At 55.0% G+C, this 16707-nt stretch overlaps 1 protein-coding gene across 14 annotated transcripts in view; it reads left to right on the forward strand.

The window, feature by feature from the left end:
• Positions 1 to 206: 206 nt before the first annotated feature.
• Positions 207 to 16707, forward strand: part of EPB41L1 (erythrocyte membrane protein band 4.1 like 1) — a 69838-nt gene continuing 53337 nt past the window's right edge. For 13 of the 14 annotated variants that reach the window (XM_051803229.1, XM_051803224.1, XM_051803228.1 and 10 more), the window contains exons 1-2: positions 207 to 339; positions 8659 to 8708. The gene's annotated coding sequence lies outside the window, so the exon portion shown is untranslated. The remainder of the gene's footprint in view (positions 340 to 8658; positions 8709 to 16707) is intronic. The other variant, XM_051803226.1, reaches the window with a different exon arrangement.

Raw genomic sequence — 16707 nt, forward strand, 5'->3', positions numbered from 1 at the left:
CTATCCGTGGGCGGGGGATCACGCGAGACGTCCCTGGCAACTGCCTCGGTGGCCCCCAGTGCTTCGGGGGCGGACAGTGCCCGGCACAGCCCCACACTTCCCGCAGCCCCCGCAGCTCCGCTGCGGCCCGAGGGCGGCTCCGGTGCGGCGGGGGCGGGGCGTTCCCGCCCCCTCCGCGGCGGCGCGTCCCGCCCCGCCCCGCGCTGCGCCGCTCCCGCCGCACGGCGGGCAGGAGCGGGCAGGGCGGGCAGGCAGGGCGGGCAGGGTTGCGGGCAGTGGCCGCTGTGGCGTGGGGCCTCGCCCGGTAGACGGCGGCGGAACGGAGCGGGCAGAGCAGAGGTGAGCCGGAGGAGTGCGGGGGGCGCGGGGGTGCGGGGGTGCGGGGCTGGGCAGCCCCAGGTGCGGTGCTGTGCCTGCGGGGGAGAGGCGGGCAGGTTGCGCGCAGGGCTGCAGCCCCACCGCCGGGAAAGCTGTTCCAAGCCGGGCCTCCCCTTCCCGGCACCGGCGCATTCCGCACCGTGTCCTGCCGGGATGCTCCCGCCGGGGCGCGGCTCCCAACGGGGGTCCGATGGCGTAGGGTGTGGGTAGGACCGCGCTTCCACCCGCCAAGGAGCAGAGCGGAGTGCGGGGAAGCAGCAGAGGCAGCCGGGTCCTTAGGGCAGGATGAGCCGGCCTCGGGGATCCGTAGCCCCGAGCTGCTGTAACACATTGTTCTGCCGGCCTGCGATTTGAGAGAGATGATTTACATTAGAGGGAGAATTGGAGAGAGCCAGGAACAACTTGGAATGGGTCCTCGCATATTTCTGTGGTTATTTTTGGAGTACTGTCATATGGCAGGAGGTGGGCTCTAGAGGTATCCTTGAGCTCAGCATTTTCTCCATAGGCTGGTTACCCGGGAGATCGTACTAGAAGACCTGCGTGGCCCTTTCCCCATCAGTGGTTTCTGTATTTCCTATCTCTTTTTCTCTGGCTGTTTCTTGGGATATTGTTCCCCTCTAGTGTGCCCAGCCCTCAGCCTGTCACGGTGGAAACCCTCCTGTGGGCAAACAGGGTGTGCGTGGCTGGATAGTCACAATGTGCTGCAGGCGATAGCAAAGCTGTATTTGATTCATCTGTGGATGGTGTGAGGTGACTCCTGATCAGCTGGTTCTCCATTGCTGTAGATGAGGTGTGGTTTCTCCAGCATCCTCAGAGAGATCAGCCCATGCATAAGCCTCTTCCCGCACTTAGCTGGCACTTTCCCTCCAGCTTTCTCATGCTAGACTTGTCCAAAGGGATTTTTGCTTCCAAACCACTGGAGATGTGGGAAGCACATTGTTACACGGTCTGCGCTTGGGGAGTCTCTGCATCCTTTTCTGTCCCACGGGAGGACTCTTGGTGTCAGGCGCCTTGGACCACGGCTGTGAAGGCTGGAGAGCTGCTCTGCTGGCCTTCAGCTGTATGTCCTTGTTGCCATCACATGAGTTTGGAACTGAGGGAAGGTCGGCTGGGTTTGGGCAATGGTCCTTGAAGAAGGGAATTGCTCTTTAATTCTGTTGGTTTAGAGTCTGGTTTGGTAGGCATGAAGCCTGTCTATGGGGGGGCTCCCCAGGGTGCTCTCCATGAGGACCCGTCTCTGTTGTGTGCAGGGATGCAGGGCATGTTCTGGAAGCCGTGGCTTGGTCCTGGCTGTTGTAGCACATGTCCAGAGTGTTCCTCCCTACAAAGGGATAAAGCTCCATGTTTGAAGTCAAGGACCATGGTGTGGCCATCCCTTGATGGGGCGTGAGCCGCCTCCCCCCCACAGCCCCGCTGAGAGGAGAGTATTCTCATCTCTTCTCCTCTTGGCCCGGGGATGGGGCAATGTCAACTGCTTTAGCCAGGATTTCAGCTGGTGACACTGCCATAAAAGCAGCAGTTGCTGTTTCCAGGAGAGCCCTGGGCAGGGCTGTGGAACACAGAGCCTGTGTTTGTGCTGGAGTGAGCTGGCTTTGGCTGCAGGGGGTGGGTTCTTCTCTTGCTGCTTTGGTGTCTTGTTGATGCTGTGCCTAGAACTGTACAGGATTTTTTATTTTTATCAGTTTCTGAGAAACGAGCATTTTCCAAATCTCTTAGGTTTTGGTTTGGAGGAAGCATCTAGAAAGGGTTTTTGAAGTCCAGTGTTGTTTTTCTGGGCTTAAAGACATGAGTGGAGCAGAGAGCCCATGTTCCTGGCATTTGGAAGGGGAAGGTTTTGGTAAATCCCCTGTCCAGTGCAGACATGGAGCATGCTGGGCCCCCTTTCCTGGGCTGCTGCCGTGGTTGCCACCACCATAACAACCTTTCAGAGTAAGTGTCTTCTAGTGTGTGTTTTCTGTGTGGCCAAGAGGGGTGGCTGGGTCAGCTGAAGGAGTCACTGCAGTGTAGAATGGGGAAAATCGTAGAAGTCAATTTTCTTCCCCCAGGCAGTTATCTCCCTGATAAGCTCTGGGTGATGACCTTGGTCCTGGTGAGGAGCTGGATCTCTCATTGATTTACAGAATAATGTTTTGGGCTTTCTGCCGGCAGCACCAAGCCCTTGTCCCATGAGTGACTCCAGCATCACTCCAGGCTGCCTACCTTCCTCCTTGCTCCAGCACTGCTGAGGACTTCTGCTTTCCTAGAGGAGGCTTTCAGAGACAGACAGACCAGTCAGATGCCTGACTAATTTTGTCCCTAAAAGAAGAAATCTTTCCCATAACTAATTAGGATTTCTAAATTAGGAAGCCACAGAGAATGACCTGTTCATTAAAGGGCAGGGAGTGAGCTTGGCTGGTCCCAGGCTTGCTCCGAGCTTCCTGCTCAGACAGAGGCATCATTTGAGTGTCCTTTGCCTTAATTCTCTTTGGCCATGGACTTGGGATATTTCCCTGCTGCCTTGGGCACAGTGCTATGGTGCCAGAGTGACAGCTGGGATGCCGATGGGGAAGCAAGTGTGTGCGAAGAAATGGGCTGAGTATTGGGCTTAAGCTTTGCACAGAGCAGCATGGGAGGCTGTAAGGCCTGTGTATAGTAGACTTTCATGGGGTGCCTGCCACTTGGAGGTCTAAGTTGAACCTGGAGCTCTGTTTTAAGCAGAGATGGCAAAGAAGAAACACAAAACAGCGGCAGTTCCTGAGTCCCTGGATTCTGGAAGCTCCTGTGCAGGGAGACCTGTGCAGCTACAAATACCTGACTCTCATACGGGCACCTAAAATGTGCTTGCGCTGAGGCTGTGACAGTGACGGCTGCGTGGCTTATTGTTCTCATTACAGCAGTCGGTGGCTCTGAGTCAGCAGGTTTGGATTTGTCAGAGCTGGGGTGGTTGCACCGAGGAAGTCTGTGCGGATCTGTGGTGCTTAGTGAAGGGTCTGGCCCCGATTCTCTCCTTCTGTCAGGGGTCATTGGCTTTGAGCCTGGACCCACAGTCACTGTTGGCTTATGCTGTCACTTGAGCCTGGAAGGGGTTGTATGTGTGGAAGCTGGAGAAGAGTCTCCCTTGGGAACTCCTTCCCAGCCCCTGCCCTGTGCTTCTTGGGTCTATAAAGTCTAGCATCAGTGCTGCTGGTGAGGCACCATGCTGACCTGTCCAGTCCTTCATCATCACCTTGACTGAATTACAGGTGGTGGAAAGGATGGTGGAAAGAGACTGTCTGATGGAGGCATGTTGCAGTATTTCCTTAAGCCTGAAGATCCATCCTTCCTCTCTTTCCAGCCCTTGGGTGGATATTTGTGGGTTGTCCAGGACCTACGTGTGCCTTAAAGTGAAGAGTGGGAGATCTGAGCAACCATGTCCTTCACCGTGGGAGCAGTGTCTGCTTTCTGCAGCATGTCTCCTGTCCTGGTACAGAGCAGGGTGCTGGACCCAGCCTCCATGGATGTCCCTTGTCTTGGATGGCAGCTGCTTCCTCCACCCTGCCTTGCTCCAAGGAGGTGAACTGTTTAGGGGTGCATGGTGGCACGGAATTATGGGTTTGGGTTGGAAGGGACCTTAAAGCTCATCTCATTCCAATCCCACTGCCACGGGCAGGGACACCTTCCACTAGCCCAGGTTGCTCCATGCCCCATCCAACCTGACCTTGGACACTTCCAGGGATAGGGCAGCCACAGCTCCTCTGGGCAACCTGTGCCAGGATCTCCCCACCCTCACAGGGAAGAACTTCTCCCTAATATCTAATCCCAAGACGAGCTGTTGGGCTGAAGTTTTGTATGACTGGGACAGGAGTCAAAGTTCACTCTCCTTGCAACTTGGCAGGGAGCTGTGGGACTGTGTGGAAAGGGTCAGACATGTACTGGGAGAAGCAGACATGGGTGATTTGGTACAAATTCTCATGTCTACTTGTCCCAATACACAACTGAGGGGGCTCTGAATGCAGCTGACAGTACCCTGCCTGGTGTGCGCACGCCCATGAACATGCTCATGTAGACTCCTCAGGAGTGGGAGCAGCAGACAGAGCCTTAAAATCTGGATTATAACGCTCTGGAAGAGGATTTTCTTTTCATCTTCTGCTGATGGTCTGGGTTTTGTCCTCTGTAGGGCAATCCTGGCTCCCCAAGGGGCTTAGCAGTGTCCCAGGCGGGGTCTGCCCTGTGTGGGAGCTGCAGTGTCTGGGGGCAGCTGGCTCTGGGTGCGCAGCATCCCGGGTCCAGCAGGATCACAGTGCCAAGAGGAGACTGTGCTGATTCTTTTGTGCTCAAAACACGAGATAAATGAGGCTGAAGCTGCAGATCTGCAGCTGCCAGCAGGTCAGCAGTTTTGCTTGGGCACTTGGCCTCTTTGTAGTGATGAAATGAGGTAGCAGGTTGGTCCATCCCCCATTCAGAGACCAGCCCTCTGCCCACCAGCTGTAACTGGACCCTGTGGCCATCTCAGTACACTGAGATGTCCCTGATGCCTCCTCAGTCTCAATGCTCCTTTGCAAGGTGCTGGCGATGGGGTGGAGGTGCTGTGCTAGTGTAAAGCTCATCCTGCGTCTGAGATGATGCTGAATGAGGATTCACAGCCTGGCCCTGCTGCCAGGTTCCTCCCACCGACTCCTTCCTCCCTCTGCTCCTACTAACCCACTGCCAGGGCCCCTCGCTGCCTGGCAGCAACAGGGATGTCTGTTGGTATCCTTCCCTGAGCATCAGATGGAGAGGAAAACACAGGGTGGAGTCAGCTCTCGCACAAAGGAAATGTTGAGGTATCATTTCTGCCTTCGATGCATTTTTTAGGTGGCTGGGGAGAGATTAAACAGGATCTTAACACGTTCGCAGCCCCCTTCCCACCTCGTTTTCCTGTGAATCTGTTGCTGTCGTGGTATCTTTCAGATGATATTTTTAGCTTTGCCTTTTCCTTTTTCTGCCTCCTCTCCTCGTATCAGGCTTTTGCAGGGAAACACGTTTCTATGGGAGAGCAGAATGAGCCATTTCATGAGACATTTTGTTATGGGCAGAAGGGCCGGGAAATCTGATTGTGTGTTTGAAATGACACATTCCCCTTTGTAATCAGCTAATCGGACTTGTCAGGGCGAGTGCCAGCAGCGAGGCCAGGCCGGAGGCGGCTGCAGGGTGGGAGGGGGATGGACCAGCCTTTCGCATCCTCCTCAGGCCCATCCACAGGGGACCATCACCCAGGTGGCCACATGTGAAGGACACCTGCAGGTTTTTCTCCTTAATGATCCTGTGGGAAGCACTACTATATGCATAAGAGAAGCAACTGGATTTTCTAATTAGGTGTACTATGGATCTGGCAGTGTTTGTGCCAGCAGAAGCCTTGCAGAGCACAGGGTGGTGTAGTACCTGACAGAACTTTGGGGATCTGCTTTAATGGTGCTGACAGGGGCGTAGCAAAGGTCTCAAGGTGGGAGAGGGGTGGTCGTACAGCTGGGTCTGCTTCTCGCTGACCGTTTTTGACAAGGATGCAAACCTAAAGTTGATGGTGAACTTTGGTGGGGGAAAATTCCAGCCTGAATTCTCAGCAGTGTTTCCCTTTAGGAGATTTACTGCAAGTCCTGATAGGTGAAGGTCCTGTGGAGTGAACTGGCCAGAACAAGAGAAACCTCCTGTGAGGGCTGATCTGGCTCTGGGTATGTGCATCCGTATGTGGGGCAGGGGCTGTTACCTCTGCCAAATCACTGGAACTGTTCTTCAGGGAACCAAAGAATGTTTTCCAGTGCTATGGTATGGTAGCATGGCATCTCTGGAAGCGTCCAGGGCCAGGTTAAACTGGGCTTTGAGCAACCCGGTCTAGTGGAAGGTGTCTAGTGGAAGGCTGTGGAACAAGATGAACTTTAAGGTCCCTTTCAACTCACGCCATCCTATGATTCTATATGATGATTATAAATCTCTGTTGGTCACCTTGGTCTCATGTGTGACCTATATGTAAGAAATACAGGTGACTTCAGGTGACTGTGGGAAGTACCACAGGATGCAGAGAAGATGCAGCTGCCCATGCTGTGTTTTGGGAGCATTATCTGCCCCTTCAGTATTGCTGTAAGAGCTTTGGAGCTCAGTCTCACCCTGGTGCGCTGCTGCTGGCTGTGGGTGTGGGCAGGGCAGCCTGGAAGCCCATGGTGGTGTGGTCTATGGGCCTCTCCTGCTGGGCGCTGGCTGGGCTGTTCCCTCTCGGCTCACTGAGCTGCTGTGATGCTGAGTGGGCAAATCTGTGCGCAGCTGGACTGCTTCTCCGTATGTGCTGCTGCACTCCCTGCTTCAGGTGTGCTCCTGCTCTGGTGCTCATGTGAAGGGGACAGTGCGAATCCTTGTCCCTTGTTGGACCCATCAGCATGTTTGCAACATGCTGGCCCAGATTTGAGTGAGCTGGGCCAGTGCAGGGCTCCCTCCTAAGCCCAGCCAGCAGCTGAGCTGGCCCATGGTGCCAGCTGGGCTCTGCCCTGGGCACAGACTGGAGCCTTCATCTGGCTGCTGCCGTGTCCCAGCGCCTGTTCCCCAGCCAGCATTCACACTGACCCATCAGGACCAGACTGGATGATTGTGATGACGATGTTGTGACAATGTAGGTCACTGTGGGATGTTTTCGAGCCTGGGGCAGTGTCTGTGGCTGCGATGGTGTACTCAGTGGCCGGGTGCTGGCAAAGCTGCGTGGCAGGAGGTCAGGATACAATCCAGCATGGATTTTCTGTTGCAGGAGTGTGATGGGGAGCTACTGTTTGCAGGCAGAAGTGAGCAGGGTTGGGGAAGGTCTTGCTCCCACTGCCTGTATTCTCAGAACACTTCATTAATGATACTAATTGATGTCTATATCTTGGAGCCTGCCATAATACAGTCAGTCCCAGTGAATGCTGCTCACTCAGGGAAGCCACAGTCAGTGGCTGATGGAGAACACAAGGGCTTTGTGTGACAGCATCAACACAGGCAGGTTGGGGAGTGTCGAGTGCGACTCCCCTGCCTTCGGTGGCTGCATCCTCCATCCTCCCTTGCAGGAGGAACAGGGTGCAGGCTTGGGAGCACCAAGTGTCATACCTCTTCTTCTGGGTCTGTGGAAAGCTGGCTGCTTTTGTACCTGGCTGTGAACCTGCCTGCCCATCTCTGCTTGGCTTCTGTTGACTCGCCCTTGAGCTGGGATAGGAGAAAGCTGAGCTTACAAACCTGAGAGCAGCACAGAGTACCCACAGAAATTGCTGGGCTTGACAGAGAAGGAGCAGGGCCACAGAGGCCAAAGGAGGGAGAGAACTCCACAGATCCTTGTGTGTCTGGCCAGAGCCCATGGGGGAGCTGCCCAGCTGTGGGCCAGTCGCTGATGTTGCCATGCTGTGTGGGGAGTTGGTCCACATGGAAAGTGGATCAGCTTTTGTACCTCTTTGGGAAAGCTACTGTGGGTCAGTGTCAGGGCAGGCTGTTGGCCACACACAGCTGTTGTTTGCTTGTGGAGAGCGAAAGGATTTTTCTGAAGCCATGGGAGAGGTGGGAGCTTTGCATAGGTGTGTCATCCTGCCTGCTTTGCTTCTGCACTGGTGGGAGGCTGGGCCTTGCCTGTCCAAGTATGTTTGAAAATTAAACCTTGGAAAAGTGGGAGGTATCCCTGCTGTGCTGTGAGACCGTGCTTCCTCTTCCATGTCACTGTAGTGCCTGCTGGGCAGATTCTTCTCTCCTGTTAGATGCATTTGTCATATAAAAAGTGGCCCTGAAAATGCTGTTGCAGGATGGGGGCTGTTCCTGTTCAAACTGCTCATTTTCCTCCTGGTGTGCCAGACCTGCCAGTGACTCCATGGATGAGGGATCGGGACTGCCTTGTGTAGGTCCCACATCACTGACCTGCATCATCACCTGCAGCCAAAGCCCTGCTGACCAGATGTCACCCTTGGTGTCACTGTGGAGGCCATGCCATGAGCCGGAGGGATGGGTGACAATGGGGTGGTACAGATGGCCTGAAAAGAGAACACTTGGGTCACACCCAGGGGATCAGTGTCACTTCTTGGAGGTGTGTTGGCTCTGCAGCACTGCTGTAGTAAATATTTGCTTTTATCCTGGAATGAACAGAGCTGGCCTTCACATCAGGCTCTTGGAGAGCAAAATGACATCTGACACGATCTTGAGCTTCCATTCTCCAGCAAGGACATCTGTATGGAATTTAAACACAGTGCTCGAGCTAGGCAGGCACCCTCTTGTGACAGCTGTAGCTGTCCTTCCGAGAACTTGCTATCATCTTCTTTTTAACCAGATCTGATTTCTTCCTTGCAGGTTCTGAATTGTGCCTGAACCGAGCACTGAGAGCAGCCCCCAGAAGCAGCGTGAGTTTATCCAGAAAACTTTTGTTCTCCTTTCCAGATCCCAGATGAGGCTGAGTGGGTTTTGCAGTGTAGAACGGGTTGCTCAGCATGGAGGCTTGTCTGCCAGGAACCCCCAGCAGGACTGGAAATCTAGCCTGCTCCCACCAAAGCACCACACTGCTGGGCTTGGGCTTCTGGCTTTGTGTTGGGATTGTTTCCTGGTTTAATTGGAACTTGGGCCCCTTTGCCAACAGAAAGGCTCCTATGGGCTGCCCGACTCCTTGTCCACTGACGGAGCGGCTTTGGGATATTACTCGTGGTGTTGAGTTTCCATGCTCTTGGTTTTCATACCATCTTTTGTATGGAGGATCTGAGGAAGGCGGTGTGTTTAAAAACTAGCTGTGGTGTTTTGCTGGCTCAGGGCTCAGGTCCTTGGGCTCATGAGGCTGGGCACAGCTGGCCTGAGTTGCCTCTGGCACTGCTGGGCAGCTGGGAGCGAAGTACAGGAGAGGTCTGAGCTGCAGGATTAAATAGCTGTGATGCCTGAAAGAGTTAAGGGCTTGTGGTCCAGGCTTTCTCAGAGGCCCCACAGTTCTTCTGACTGGAAGGGCTGCTCTACTCCAGGGCCCCACTGCACAACACAGTGACATCCATGTGAAACCAGATGTGAGGAGCTGCTTCTGTGCATCCTGCCACCAGTGTGGGGCTAGTGATGGTTGGGAGGACAAGGTCTGGCTTTTGCTTTTGCTGTCTGACCTGTGAGGTGAGCCTGGACAGAGCTACACTCCAGTATGATGCTTACCCAGGACTGAGATGGGAGCACGGTTTCATCATCTAAAAACGGGGAATGAGGAACTCCATAGCTGCACCCTGCTGTCCTGGCTCTTTCCCAGGCAACAGGGCCATGTGGCAGTGGAACCCTGCTGCCCATGGGTTTGGCTCCTGCCCACATGAGGCAGTGGGTGCAAGTTCTTCCCCCAGAGGGTGGTCAAGCACTGGAACAGGTTCCGCAGGGCAGTGGTCATGTCATGGCCCCAAGCCTGACAGAGTGTAAGGAGCATTTGGGCAACGCTTTCAGTCACAGGGGGGGATTGTTGGGGTTGTCCCTGTGCAGGGCCAGGAGCTGGACTCAGTGATCCTTTTGGGTCCCTTCCCACTCAGGAGATTCTGTGACTCTGTGGGCACAGATGCGGATAGGGGATCCATGTCCCTGCTGAGGGCTGTGATAGGCTGCTGTGATGGGCTCCTTGGGGCTAGAGATGTCTCTGACTCTGAACAGGGCAGGTTCTCATGTTTTATGAGCAGTTTCTCACCATCTGGTGTCTCACCAGCTCTCCTCCTCCAGGCATTTTGTGCATCCAGTGAGATGCCAACTCCACCCGTACCCTGGAGTGCCTGTCTGTGGGGAGAGTAAGGAGAATAACTGGGTTTCCTCTCCTGTCTCTGTATGCTGAAGAGTTTGGGTGCTGGATGACCAGTTTTGGAATTGGTTGAGGCAGAGGTGCAGGCCCAACTTCAGTGGTGGATTACATTGTGCTCCTGCATTGCTGTGTGCCTCAGTTTCCCTGCAGGATGGGGTCAGGGTACTGTGGGCTCCATGCTGGGGCTCAGCACGAGGAACACTGCATGGGAGGCTGGGCACCAGCCACCGCTGACGTGGCAGTGTTCGGCTCCTGGGTGATGCCCTGCAGGAAGCTCTGCCCTTACATGGGGATGCAAGTCCCCGTTGCAGTTCCCCACACTGGGGTGGCATGAGGAGCAGGAGGACATGTGCCACCTCTGCGGTGAGCCCTTGCTTTTGCTGTTGGCCTTGGTGCCCCAGGTGTAGCTGGGGGCAGCTGCCTAGGTCTGTGTCTTTGGTTTCATGATTTCCCCTTTCATCTTGTGAGCTGGTGCTGGGGACTTGGGGCAGCTGTAGCACAGCAGAGCTACTCTGTGTCTGTGCATTCCAGGCAGGCTCACCCAGCCTGTGCCAGTCACCCACAGGTCCCAGCTCCCTAGCAAGTCTTGGCAAGCAGATCCTTCCCAGCACACCCCAGGCCAGCTGCTGCTGTGTGCCGAGGGAGGTGTCCCCCTGCTTCGTGAAAGATTGGTGACACTTTGGTCACGGCACAGTGATTGTGCTGGCAATGAGCTTCTCCTTTCTCTGTATTCCTTCATCTCCATCACAGCTGATGCTGTATCCTACTTCCTGGGTGTCTGGAAGGGCTTGCTGCTGGGATTGGGTAGGCAGCAGTGAAGGGAAAGGGGTGGTTCCTTGGGAGCTTGCTCAAAAGAGGTGGTCATCCCTCATTTGGACTGATGGTTGTTGTAGGTCTCTTCCAATGAAACAACTCTGTCCTCCTCAAAACTGGTGACAAGGTGTGATCATTGCCCTGGGGAACATGGCTCTTCGTACTTTGGACCCAAACAGGTCCCTCCTGGGACTGCAGAGCAGAAGAAGATGACTGTGGGAAGAGCCCTTGGCCCTTTGGAAGGAAAGAGATGATGGGAGAAGGCCAAGCCTGTGCCTGAGCTGGGCTTTCTTTGGGGGCTCCCCTTCATCCAGGTGCTCTTCACCTCCTCAAGCTCCTCTCCTCTTCCAACACACTGCTTCCCAGGGTGTTCTTGCACAGAGAGCAGCTGATCTCTCCTGGCTGCCACATCCCAGCACAAGGTGGCTGAACCCCTGGTCTCTGCCTTGCTCTGAGGGTAGTGGCTGCTGAGGCAGCAGAGGACCTGCAATAGGATGGGAGCAGCTCACTACTGTCACCAGTGGAGGAAGAGCATTCCCTGGTGGTGGGTGGTCCGTGTGGTCTGCCACACCCCTGCCTGCTCGTGTATCTGAGGTGCCCTGCTGATGCCCCGTGGTGGTCAGTGGGAGCTGTGTTCACAAAGCCTTTGGTTCAGTCTCCCCTCCTCTGCTGCACCAGAACATTCTGGGGCTCTGCTCCAGTGCTGTCCCTGTGTGAGGGTTGGAGTAGGAGGGGAGGGATGTTCTGCACTGCTGGTGGTGGTCCCAGGGTCTCCCTGGAGAATCTGGTCCCTACCTGGGCTGACTGCTCCACTTGGCTATGGCACCTCTGGGACAGCCCCTTCCCCATCCCAAAAAGCACAGGAGGCCAGCAGGGCAGGGCCAACTCTTGGGCACAACTACCCTGTCCCCAGGCAGAGCTCCTAGCACGGTTAAAATGTGTCACTGAGGTGGTTTAGCCCCAAAACTCTGTTTATGGGCAGTTTCTAATGGCTGCAAAGTGCAGGTGGGCACAGAGCAGCTGCTGGGGTGCCTCCCCAGCACCTTGGGCAAGATTAGATTTTTATTAAAAAAATTGACCCAAGGCACTGCACAGATCACCTTAGGCCTGAAAAACACTGTCAGTCTGTTTTATAGAGTAGTTGGGAAGATGAAGCTGTTCTGTGCTCTGTGCCCCCCACCCCCACAGAGCGGTGGGACCCCAGCAGGGGGTGGGAGCTGGCAGTGCTGCTTACAAGGTACTGGGGCAGTGCCCTGCCTGTCCCCCACCCTGCCTTGGGGCTGCTGGTGCACTTTCCTCTTGATTTGGGGCCCATCCTGGCTGCAAGACATGCCTTGGTCAATGAGCCTTGCTCTGTGCCATCCCAGCTGCTTTGGCTGGGGCTGAGCAAACAGGTTTGTGATATGTGGCCGTGTGTGCCCTGAAGGCTGGTGGGAGCTCCCTCAAACTCTTGGGAAAGGCTGGCTGCTGGACAAGCACCCTGCTTGTCTTGGCTGATCCTTTTAACCTCTTCTGCATCACACCACTTAGGAGCTGAGCTTCCCCCATGCTGTGTCATGGTGGGGCGAGCTGGGGTGCCCACCCATCTCTGACACCTCTGCCCGGCTGTTGGAGGCTCCTCTTTCCAGAACTGTACTGGGATCTTGCCCCACCTTTGACACACTGGGCTATCTGCTTGGGCAACAGGAGATGGGGCTTTCCAGGGAAGACGCAGCTTTGTTGCTCTGATGACCACAAGCTCCCCCAAGTCCTCAGCAAGTCTCAGAGTGACGGAGACCTCTGTTCCCATGTCAGGTAACACCCCTCTCCCACCAGTGCTTTTGACCAAGAGTATGAAGGGCTGGGATGGGCTCCTTCCTTGCTAGACTGGTGATTCCACTGGGGCTGGATGGAAAGGAAGAGCTGTCTGTTCTTAGATCCCTGTGGAGGACTTGCCACCTGGGACTGGTGTTTCAACAGCTTTTTTGGCACAGCAGGACCCAAGGGATTTGAAGCTGTAGGCAGCATCTGAGCAGACATGGTGTGGGCTGGGGGCCTGCATGACTTGCTCCCAAGGGTAATGCACAGGCTGGGCCATGTTCAGGAGAGCACCTGGCCCTGGTGCAGGTATGCTCTGGGCCACCATCTTCCAACGGCTAGGTACTGGTGGTGGCACCTCTCTGGGCTTCTTCCAGCCAATTTTCTTGACACCCCTTGCTGCTCTCTTCTTTATTCTGCGACAAATTTTCCTATCTTGGCTTTCCTCTCTGTTGCTGAAGGGGTTGAACGGTGTTTAGGCCACTTCCCATCCTCAGCAACCTGAAGAGCAGGTGCCAAGCACTGCTTGGCAGGAGCCCAGCAGGTTCTGCTCCCCTCATTGCAGCTGAAGGGTGCAGGTCTTGGGTACCAGGGCTTACCTTCCTCTCTGGTGCCTCCCTAGGGGATATTCAGTCTGGAGGGGTCAGGTGTTTGTCATGCCTCTGTGCACAGCATCTCAGGCTCCTGAAAGTGCCCTCAGCATGGCTGGTGCTTGCTCTACCCTGGCATTGCTCAGGGACCTCTGGGCTGGTTCTTCGTGGAGCCATATGCTGCCCTGGAATTCAAGTCTTGGCTTTTGTCCTTCCCCCTCTGTACAGCAGGCAGGATACTTGGTGGGGTGATGGGGATGCTGGCGAGGCATTGGAGGGAGCTCTGTACTGCAGTGAGGAGTTTTGGGAGCCTCTGAGGCCACTGTACTTGCTGGATGGAGAGTGATGTTAGGTCTCACTGCCACTGGTGTCACCTGGAGACGCTTGTCCAGCTCCTATGTACATGTAGTTATTCAAGGTAGCTGGCACTGAGACAGTGTTGTCACTCCACATTTGGCTACTCCACAGGTCCCACTTTCCTCCAGCCAGAAGGCTAATGTTTCTCAGTACACCCAGTGGTGGTGGTGGTGGTGGTAGGCAGGGTGAGCAGGAGCACTGCTACTTCTCAGGACTCTGGTGTGATGCTTCTTGTTCCTCACTGCAAGGTTATGTTTAATGATGAATTTTGGATGGAAAATTTGGAATGGATGAATTTGGGAGGATGAGGGAAGGGGAGAGGGCTGCCATAATTCTGCTACAGATTGAGCATGGCTTTTGTGCAGAAGCCTGCTCGGCTGCAAGTGAGAAGGCCAGTAGCCGGGTTGCCAGGGAGACAGAGACGTTGATGAGGCAGATGCTGCGGCCATTGCGGGCAGTTTGTGTCCCACCCTTTTGCCGCCACCAGTAACAGTCCCAGTGACAGTCCCTGACCAGTGACAGTCCCTGGCTTGTTGGAGGGGACACAGTGCTGAGTCATGTGTGTGCTGCCCTGTCCCAAGGGGCCTTGATGATGGAGCACCCTCACCAGTGGCTCCTGGTGGCTGTGGCTTCAGCAGTGGATGCCCTGAGGCTGGGGCAGGCTGGGTAGAGTTGGATGGATGTGGATGCTTCAGCAGCGGATTAGGGGTCCATGCTTCAGAGCCATGTTCAAGTAGGTCCCCCTTGTGCTGGTCCCAGTGGGATGATGCTGTCTGGGGGGTAGGTGGCCTTACCACCACTTAGCTCATCCACCTGGTGACTGAGATGGGCAGCTCTATCTCTGTGAAAAGTCCAGGCTACTCTCCTCCTCTGGAAGAGACCCATCATAGACCGCCTTCAGGTCTCTGAGGAGTGACCAGGAACTGATAAGCAGAGGCACACAGGGATGTGCCAGCCCAGGATTGTGGGTGACGTGTTACCTCTCTGCCAGGGCTACAGTCCTGCCTGTGTCCCCACATGGCCATCACCCATCCAGCAGCTCTTCCGGGCAAGACCACCATGCTCCTTTCCTTCACACCCAGCCCTGGGCATCCCCTGGCAGCTGCCCCCTCTCTTCCTCCTAGTTGCAGGATGAGCATCCTGCCCACCATCTGAAAGCCACATGGGAAGTGGTGAACATCCATCGGGATGGCTACGAGGTGTAAGAGGCATCTTGTTCCCTTCATATGGTGGTGACAGCACTGAAGCCTCGTGCTCCTGGGAGCTGTGATGTCACTATTCCATGTTCAGCAGCCCTGCTACCAGGCTAGGCTGGGCAGGACAGAGGGCTTAGCCTGGGTTCGACCTGGCTGAGCCTGGAGACACCACTGGCTTTGTGTCCCCTGTCCTGGCTGAGGCTTTCCCAAATCAGCTGGGAGGCCAGGAGCCATGCCACCCTCTGTCCAGGTTTTCTTGGCCTGGTCCATGGTCCGGGACCTCCTGGACACAAATTACTCTGTTAAGTAGTGCTGTAGTGGGACCAACCCGGCTGTGGGATCCCAACTCCAACTCCCAGCCCGGCTATGGTGATTGGATCTCAGCTCCTAGGCTGGCTGTGGTGCTGGGGGTCCCTGTTCCCAGTATGGGCCTGGGTGCAGCACCCTGTTTTTTGGGAGCAGGGCTTTGTGCTCAAGGTGTCTGGGTTAGGACCTTCCTCTCAGAGCTGGAGGCTCTGCCCACCTTGGGGCTTTGCTCACCTCGAACTCTGCCCTTGGGTGGGGTGGGGAGGAGGGGCTTTGCTCAGGTTTCTTTTTGTTTCCCATTCATTTATTTATTTATTTTTAAACTTCTCCTGCAGCCCTTTTTTCTGTTGTCATTTAATTGCCCAAGTTCCCTGAATACTTGTCACCTGCCTGGGGGTAGAATTTGAGACACATCAAAGGTAGCTGAGCTTCTGCAGGCAATGAGTGAACATCCTTTGGGAGCTGGGGAGAGATTAAACAGCCAAGAAAGACAACTGCTCTGCTCAGGATTGTCCAGGAGGTAAAATGGAAAGGTTGGGGGAGGGGGAGGGACAACCAGCAATATTTGCTTCCCAGAAAATGTCTGCCCAGTGCCTGGGAGGAGACTGATGTGGTGGGTCCCTCCATGGGGGAGGCCTAGCGGGTTCTGCATGGGGGAACATGAGGCTGGAGCAGCTCTGCAGTGGGAACTGAGTGTCTCCATTCATCTCTCCCAGTTGACCCTGGAATGGGTTTGTCCAGCTGTTTGTCAGAATTGTGTCTGTGCATTGTCTAAATGACTCAGCTTCCTGCCATCCCGCTGGCAGGGCTGAGAGCTGGACCAGGGATGAAAGGGACTCCAATGAAGTGTCAAACCTGGTGTCACACTTGGGCTGGAGTCCTGTCTGGTGTCAGTGTGGGCAGATGTGTGGGGAGGTGGGAACGGTCTCGCACCCACCTGGCTGCCTGTGGGCACTGGGTGCTGCTGCCAGGGCTGCTGGGAGCTGCCTCCACACAAAGGATGAATCAGACTTGAACTGCCAGTTAAAAAGTGAAAAAAAGGAATTTTCAGCTTTGTCTTTGAGAGTAACACAAAGCAAATGGAATAAATGCCAAACAGTGGCATTGTTCTTAGTGTCAGGACTGGATCAAGGCAGCGCTTGGAGAGGTGTCAGCACCTCCGTCTCTGGCAGAAGCCAGTGCTGGCTGCATGTTGTGCACCACTGTGAGCCTTGGCAGAGCAGTCTACCAGGCTCCTGGTGGCTGCCCTGGACCTGCTTGGGCCTGTGACCAGCCCCCTGAGCCCTGTTGAACCTTCATTCAAAGAAGAATGCGTTTCTGGGGTTTTTTTCTTTGGTTTAAAATCCCTATGGCAGTAGTCATTTTGTAGCATAAAATATCTTACAAAAAGAAACCAGACAAAAACCCCTCCACCTAAGATATTCTCCTCCACTTCACTGAAAAACCTTTGGTTTTGATGGTACTGGTGAGTAAGCTGACATGGGATGCTGTGCCCCAGCATCCAGTGCATCAATATACCAGCAGGGAATGCCTCCCCTGC

The sequence above is a fragment of the Manacus candei genome, unplaced genomic scaffold (assembly GCF_025592945.1).
Source record: "Manacus candei isolate 608988 ecotype Guabito, Panama unplaced genomic scaffold, ASM2559294v1 h1tg000057l, whole genome shotgun sequence".
Taxonomy (NCBI): Eukaryota; Metazoa; Chordata; class Aves; order Passeriformes; family Pipridae; genus Manacus; species Manacus candei.